The sequence below is a fragment of the Electrophorus electricus genome, unplaced genomic scaffold (assembly GCF_041902795.1).
Source record: "Electrophorus electricus isolate QZ-2024a unplaced genomic scaffold, ASM4190279v1 Scaffold108, whole genome shotgun sequence".
Taxonomy (NCBI): Eukaryota; Metazoa; Chordata; class Actinopteri; order Gymnotiformes; family Gymnotidae; genus Electrophorus; species Electrophorus electricus.
Genome location: NW_027658390.1, coordinates 118,491 through 126,593, shown reverse-complemented (window position 1 = coordinate 126,593; position 8,103 = coordinate 118,491). Strand labels below are relative to the sequence as shown.

The 8,103-nt window shown below is 60.3% G+C and overlaps 1 non-coding gene across 1 annotated transcript; it reads left to right on the top strand.

The window, feature by feature from the left end:
- The first annotated feature begins 5,418 nt into the window (after window positions 1–5,418).
- On the top strand, window positions 5,419–7,255 carry LOC145654027 (18S ribosomal RNA). The gene has a single exon (XR_014120259.1). It is a non-coding gene; the product is annotated as an 18S ribosomal RNA (ribosomal RNA).
- The last annotated feature ends 848 nt before the right edge of the window (window positions 7,256–8,103 follow it).

Here is an 8,103-nt window from a genome sequence, read left to right as displayed (position 1 = left end):
CGGGGTGGCACATCCAGGCTCTCGACCCTCCCAAAGCGTCCGACCAGGGTGCACCCTGCCGGGCATGGTTAGCCGCCAGCCCCCTTCCTGGAGGTCTGGTTGGCACGGGGTTTTGATTTTTCGGTTTCATATCTCTGGGCTCCTTGGGAGCAGAAAGTCGGTTGAGGGCCCTTTGGAAAGAGCCGGGGCTGCCGTTTAACGCTGTCCAAGCGGCAGGCGAAGCGCACCCACCGTTTTTACGCTATGATTTTTTAAAACCGCCGGGGCGGCAAACACAGGGCCGGTCGGGTTTGAAGACGAATATCTCTTCGGCCCTTGGGAGGAGAGAAGCAGCGCGGGTCACCTTTGAACGCGCTCGCTGCCAGGAACGTCTGGCGTAAAAGTTTCGTGGGAATCGGACGTTCCTAGGCTGAGAAGCGAGCGCCCGCCCTCGGGCGGTCGGGGGCCCCTTTCTCATTCCCCGTCTGGGCTAAAAATACGAGGTCGGACCCGATGGACTCGGGAGACTGGAGAGTACCAGGGAGACCCTGGAAGCAGGCGACCCGACCCACGCTTCGCTGTCTCCTCGGCCCTCGGGAGTAGAAGCGCGGGGACGGTGGCGTGGGCAGCAGGGGGCGCTCCTGGCCATGCCCAGCGAGTTTCGTGCGAATCGGACCTGGTCCGGAAGAGATACGAAGGGAAAACTCATTACTCGTCGGGGTGGCACATCCAGGCTCTCGACCCTCCCAAAGCGTCCGACCAGGGTGCACCCTGCCGGGCATGGTTAGCCGCCAGCCCCCTTCCTGGAGGTCTGGTTGGCACGGGGTTTTGATTTATCGGTTTCATATCTCTGGGCTCCTTGGGAGCAGAAAGTCGGTTGAGGGCCCTTTGGAAAGAGCCGGGGCTGCCGTTTAACGCTGTCCAAGCGGCAGGCGAAGCGCACCACCGTTTTTACGCTATGATTTTTTAAAACCGCCGGGGCGGCAAACACAGGGCCGGTCGGGTTTGAAGACGAATATCTCTTCGGCCCTTGGGAGGAGAGAAGCAGCGCGGGTCACCTTTGAACGCGCTCGCTGCCAGGAACGTCTGGCGTAAAAGTTTCGTGGGAATCGGACGTTCCTAGGCTGAGAAGCGAGCGCCCGCCCTCGGGCGGTCGGGGGCCCCTTTCTCATTCCCCGTCTGGGCTAAAAATACGAGGTCGGACCCGATGGACTCGGGAGACTGGAGAGTACCAGGGAGACCCTGGAAGCAGGCGACCCGACCCACGCTTCGCTGTCTCCTCGGCCCTCGGGAGTAGAAGCGCGGGGACGGTGGCGTGGGCAGCAGGGGGCGCTCCTGGCCATGCCCAGCGAGTTTCGTGCGAATCGGACCTGGTCCGGAAGAGATACGAAGGGAAAACTCATTACTCGTCGGGGTGGCACATCCAGGCTCTCGACCCTCCCAAAGCGTCCGACCAGGGTGCACCCTGCCGGGCATGGTTAGCCGCCAGCCCCCTTCCTGGAGGTCTGGTTGGCACGGGGTTTTGATTTATCGGTTTCATATCTCTGGGCTCCTTGGGAGCAGAAAGTCGGTTGAGGGCCCTTTGGAAAGAGCCGGGGCTGCGTTTAACGCTGTCCAAGCGGCAGGCGAAGCGCACCCACCGTTTTTACGCTATGATTTTTTAAAACCGCCGGGGCGGCAAACACAGGGCCGGTCGGGTTTGAAGACGAATATCTCTTCGGCCCTTGGAGGAGAGAAGCAGCGCGGGTCACCTTTGAACGCGCTCGCTGCCAGGAACGTCTGGCGTAAAAGTTTCGTGGGAATCGGACGTTCCTAGGCTGAGAAGCGAGCGCCCGCCCTCGGGCGGTCGGGGCCCCTTTCTCATTCCCCGTCTGGGCTAAAAATACGAGGTCGGACCCGATGGACTCGGGAGACTGGAGAGTACCAGGGAGACCCTGGAAGCAGGCGACCCGACCCACGCTTCGCTGTCTCCTCGGCCCTCGGGAGTAGAAGCGCGGGGACGGTGGCGTGGGCAGCAGGGGGCGCTCCTGGCCATGCCCAGCGAGTTTCGTGCGAATCGGACCTGGTCCGGAAGAGATACGAAGGGAAAACTCATTACTCGTCGGGGTGGCACATCCAGGCTCTCGACCCTCCCAAAGCGTCCGACCAGGGTGCACCCTGCCGGGCATGGTTAGCCGCCAGCCCCCTTCCTGGAGGTCTGGTTGGCACGGGGTTTTGATTTTTCGGTTTCATATCTCTGGGCTCCTTGGGAGCAGAAAGTCGGTTGAGGGCCCTTTGGAAAGAGCCGGGGCTGCCGTTTAACGCTGTCCAAGCGGCAGGCGAAGCGCACCCACCGTTTTTACGCTATGATTTTTTAAAACCGCCGGGGCGGCAAACACAGGGCCGGTCGGGTTTGAAGACGAATATCTCTTCGGCCCTTGGGAGGAGAGAAGCAGCGCGGGTCACCTTTGAACGCGCTCGCTGCCAGGAACGTCTGGCGTAAAAGTTTCGTGGGAATCGGACGTTCCTAGGCTGAGAAGCGAGCGCCCGCCCTCGGGCGGTCGGGGGCCCCTTTCTCATTCCCCGTCTGGGCTAAAAATACGAGGTCGGACCCGATGGACTCGGGAGACTGGAGAGTACCAGGGAGACCCTGGAAGCAGGCGACCCGACCCACGCTTCGCTGTCTCCTCGGCCCTCGGGAGTAGAAGCGCGGGGACGGTGGCGTGGGCAGCAGGGGGCGCTCCTGGCCATGCCCAGCGAGTTTCGTGCGAATCGGACCTGGTCCGGAAGAGATACGAAGGGAAAACTCATTACTCGTCGGGGTGGCACATCCAGGCTCTCGACCCTCCCAAAGCGTCCGACCAGGGTGCACCCTGCCGGGCATGGTTAGCCGCCAGCCCCCTTCCTGGAGGTCTGGTTGGCACGGGGTTTTGATTTATCGGTTTCATATCTCTGGGCTCCTTGGGAGCAGAAAGTCGGTTGAGGGCCCTTTGGAAAGAGCCGGGGCTGCCGTTTAACGCTGTCCAAGCGGCAGGCGAAGCGCACCCACCGTTTTTACGCTATGATTTTTTAAAACCGCCGGGGCGGCAAACACAGGGCCGGTCGGGTTTGAAGACGAATATCTCTTCGGCCCTTGGGAGGAGAGAAGCAGCGCGGGTCACCTTTGAACGCGCTCGCTGCCAGGAACGTCTGGCGTAAAAGTTTCGTGGGAATCGGACGTTCCTAGGCTGAGAAGCGAGCGCCCGCCCTCGGGCGGTCGGGGGCCCCTTTCTCATTCCCCGTCTGGGCTAAAAATACGAGGTCGGACCCGATGGACTCGGGAGACTGGAGAGTACCAGGGAGACCCTGGAAGCAGGCGACCCGACCCACGCTTCGCTGTCTCCTCGGCCCTCGGGAGTAGAAGCGCGGGGACGGTGGCGTGGGCAGCAGGGGGCGCTCCTGGCCATGCCCAGCGAGTTTCGTGCGAATCGGACCTGGTCCGGAAGAGATACGAAGGGAAAACTCATTACTCGTCGGGGTGGCACATCCAGGCTCTCGACCCTCCCGAAGTGTCCGACCAGGGTGCACCCTGCCGGGCTAAGAGAACAGCCAGGTGAACCCTGGAGGTTCCGAACTCCAGACCCCTGGACCCGACGGCTCAGTCCGCCTCAGGTGCACTACAGAGGTCCTCGGGCTGTCCCTGAGTGCATTAAAACGGAAATCAGAATTACTCCCCCGGGTGGCACTTCCAGGCTCTCGACCCTCCCAAAGTGTCCGACCAGGGTGCACCCTGCTGGGCATGGTTAGCCGCCAGCCCCCTTCCTGGAGGTCTGGTTGGCACGGGGTTTTGCAAATAGGTCCCGTCGGGTATATGGGAGAGCAAAGAGAATCAATGGGGTCCAAGCACTAAATTCATCCAGTGGCGTTCTCTGGAAGCCCAAGGGGAGTCCGAGGGGTGTTCGGCCGGCAAGGGGAGCTCTCCCTCGGACACATGATCAAACGCCTGTCCCTACCGGAAAGTGGTGTGCTCTGGATGCCCCCCCCCCCCCCCCATCCCCCGAGGGGGGTGCTTATCCCGCGAGGGGAGCCCTCCTCGGGTTAAGTGAACCATCATGCCGATTCCCCTATGGAAGTGGGCACATCCAGGCACACAGTCTGCTTTGCTCTCCCCGACCCGAGTGCGTCTGTTGGGCTGAGTGTACGCCCAGGCAACTGGATCCAATGGCTCAGTCCGCCGCAGCGTGCTTCGACGATGGGTCGTACAGCCATGCCACCAGGGTGGGCGTGTTTGTAAATGTACCAGTGGATTCTCGTCGGCCTGCCACATCCATGGTATCGACCCACCAGGCCTGTCCGACCAGGGGTTGACCCTGGACGGGCACGGTCTGTGGTTTGGCCCTTGTCCTAGATGAAATCGGGCACGGGGTTTTCTGGCCAGGTACCATCGGGTTACTGGGAGAGCGGCTTCGGTCTCCAGGTGAGACCAATGGTGAAGCAGCACGAGGCAATGGAGAGCATGCAAAGCGATGGGGAAGCCATGCACGGCAATGGCCACGAAAAAAAAAAAAAAATCACCACGGAAGGAACGTGAAGAACAAGGAGGAGTGTAGTGACACTGCCCAAAGCTGCCCGGTGTTGCAGGGGTCTATTGGTGTGTTGCTTCCTTGTTTGGTAGAGTGGAGTACCAGACCCGCCAGGGGTAGGCAAACCATTCCCCCTACGGTAAGTGAGGAGCCAGCCATTTGACGAGCGGGTGTCCACGTGTACGGGTGCGAGCGCTATCCCCCCACACGGGGTTAGGCCACGGCCTTAGGTGGACGTCTGCCGACCAGCCCCGGCTGATCCAGAACTTCTGATGTGGAGAGCGGTTTTGACAGATCCTCCCTGGTTCTAGCGGGTCAAGCCTCTGATGGGGGGTGGGGGTTATTTGTAACCCATCCCAGAACTCTCTGGGGGAGACTCAGACGGCCAGTCTGTCTACTCAGTTGTCCTATACTGGTGTCTGTGGTTTGGGAGGAAGGGAGTGCCCTGCTTTGTTGGCCTCCTCTTCAAAACTACCTGGGCCCACGAATCACTCTTCTTGGTTACATCACGAAACGTAGGTTGAGCGAGGCTAGGGGGGAGGGAATTCGACGAGGTCTTTCCCTTGTCCCCCCACCAGCGGCCCACGAAAATCAAAACGGCGTGAAGAGAGGGAACGCCGAAAGCACCTGGAGTCGGCCGTCCGCACCTCCGGAGGAGGTGGACGGGGTACGGTGCGGGCATGACCGGATGGGACAGCTTTGCATCAAGGTGAGAGGTCGGCGTCCGAAGGCCAGAGGGCGGTGCGCGAGCACGTTTACACTGGCCGCGGAAGCTGTCCTGGGTAGCCCTGTATGGCGTCTGGACCTGACGGCGCACGCACTTACAACCCGCTGCTTCCTAGCCCCCGGAAGGGGAGGCGGATGTCACTCGTGGTTCATCCCAGACCACGGTGCAAACTACCTGGTTGATCCTGCCAGTAACATATGCTTGTCTCAAAGATTAAGCCATGCAGGTCTAAGTGCACACGGCCGGTACAGTGAAACTGCGAATGGCTCATTAAATCAGTTATGGTTCCTTTGATCGCTCCACACGTTACTCGGATAACTGTGGTAATTCTAGAGCTAATACATGCAAACGAGCGCTGACCCTTCGGGGGATGCGTGCATTTATCAGACCCAAAACCCATCCGGGGGGCTCGGGCCCCCCGGCCGCTTTGGTGACTCTAGATAACCTCGGGCCGATCGCGCCCTCCGCGGCGGCGACGTCTCATTCGAATGTCTGCCCTATCAACTTTCGATGGTACCATAGTCGGCTACCATGGTGACCACGGGTAACGGGGAATCAGGGTTCGATTCCGGAGAGGGAGCCTGAGAAACGGCTACCACATCCAAGGAAGGCAGCAGGCGCGCAAATTACCCATTCCCGACACGGGGAGGTAGTGACGAAAAATAACGATACAGGTCTCTTTCGAGGCCCTGTAATCGGAATGAGCGTATCCTAAACCCATGGGTGAGGACCCATTGGAGGGCAAGTCTGGTGCCAGCAGCCGCGGTAATTCCAGCTCCAATAGCGTATATTAAAGTTGCTGCAGTTAAAAAGCTCGTAGTTGGATGTCGGGAGTGGGCTGGCGGTCCGCCGCGAGGCGTGCCACCGCCTGTCTCAGACCCTGTCTCCCGGTGCCCCCCGGATGCCCTTGGCTGGGTGTCCGGACGGGGCTCGGAGCGTTTACTTTGAAAAAATTAGAGTGTTCAAAGCGGGCCCGCTTCTCGCCTGAATACCTGAGCTAGGAATAATGGAATAGGACTCCGGTTCTATTTTGTGGGTTTCCTGAACCAGGGCCATGATTAAGAGGGACGGCCGGGGGCATTCGTATTGCGCCGCTAGAGGTGAAATTCTTGGACCGGCGCAAGACGGACGAAAGCGAAAGCATTTGCCAAGAATGTTTTCATTAATCAAGAACGAAAGTCGGAGGTTCGAAGACGATCAGATACCGTCGTAGTTCCGACCGTAAACTATGCCGACCCGCGATCCGGCGGCGTTATTCCCATGACCCGCCGGGCAGCGTGAGGGAAACCACGAGTCTGTGGGTTCCGGGGGGAGTATGGTTGCAAAGCTGAAACTTAAAGGAATTGACGGAAGGGCACCACCAGGAGTGGAGCCTGCGGCTTAATTTGACTCAACACGGGAAACCTCACCCGGCCCGGACACGGAAAGGATTGACAGATTGATAGCTCTTTCTCGATTCTGTGGGTGGTGGTGCATGGCCGTTCTTAGTTGGTGGAGCGATTTGTCTGGTTAATTCCGATAACGAACGAGACTCCGGCATGCTAAATAGTTACGCGGCCCTCCGCGGTCGGCGTCAAACTTCTTAGAGGGACAAGTGGCGTTCAGCCACGCGAGATGGAGCAATAACAGGTCTGTGATGCCCTTAGATGTCCGGGGCTGCACGCGCGCCACAATGGTTGGATCAGCGTGTGCCTACCCTACACCGAGAGGTGCGGGTAATCCGCTGAACCCCATTCGTGATGGGGACTGGGGATTGCAATTATTCCCCATGAACGAGGAATTCCCAGTAAGCGCGGGTCATAAGCTCGCGTTGATTAAGTCCCTGCCCTTTGTACACACCGCCCGTCGCTACTACCGATCGGATGGTTTAGTGAGGTCCTCGGATCGGCCCCGCCGGGGCTCCTCGCGGGCCTTGGCGGAGCGCCGAGAAGTCGATCAAACTTGACTATCTAGAGGAAGTAAAAGTCGTAACAAGGTTTTCGTAGGTGAACCTGCGAAAGGATCATTAACGGGTAACGCTGTCCGGCGTGCCTCCTCTCCCGACCCCCTCGACTTCGCCGTCCCCCCGCGTCGGGGCCCAGGGTCGAAAGGGTCTTCGGGGTTGCTGTTACACGTGGTCGCTTGCAGGTCAGGCTGGACAGAAGGCATAAAGGAGGAGCCTAGTCCCTCCCACCCCTTCCTCTCCTCCGCCTCTTCCTCCGCGTCGTCCTTCAGCACCCCCCCCCCGCAGGCCCCGGTATTCTCTGGGTTCCAGCGCGAGAGACGCGTCGTTCAAAAAACTCGGCGTCCCCGCTCGTCGGGCGAAGGCCGGTTTCCCCTCACCTTGCCGGCAGGAGAAGCGCCTGCGAGTCGAGCGGGTCGTACGGGTCCGTCCCGCGCCCTCCCTCTCGCTCGCACGGCCGCTGCCTCCGTCCACCGCGAGGGGTTTTCCTATTTTGTTGTCCTTGTCATTCATCCCCCGTCCCCTTGCTCGCTGACGAGCGGACTTTCCGGGGGGGGTGCGAGCGCTGCTCCTCGTGGGGCAGGCCATGGCCCTTCCTGTGTTCGTCCGCCCACCGGCGTCCTGGGGCGTGGTGGTGGTGGGGTGGCGCAGCCGGTTCCCTGCTTCTCTCTCTCAGAAAGGAGTCTCAGGGGGACCCCCGGCAGGTACCTTAGGGCTTGGCCCAAGCTACGTGAGTTCCACCCCTTTCGAGGGGTCGGACGGGGCGGGCGCGGAGGGCCGCGGTTCAAAGACTGACTCGTCTGCCACGTGGGGCGTGTGGGCAAAGCGCAACCCCGCGCCCGTTTCAACACTCGCAGACAGGGGCGCCTGACCGTTTGGTGAAACCTTTTAAACCTGTCTTTGTAGTCGTGGTG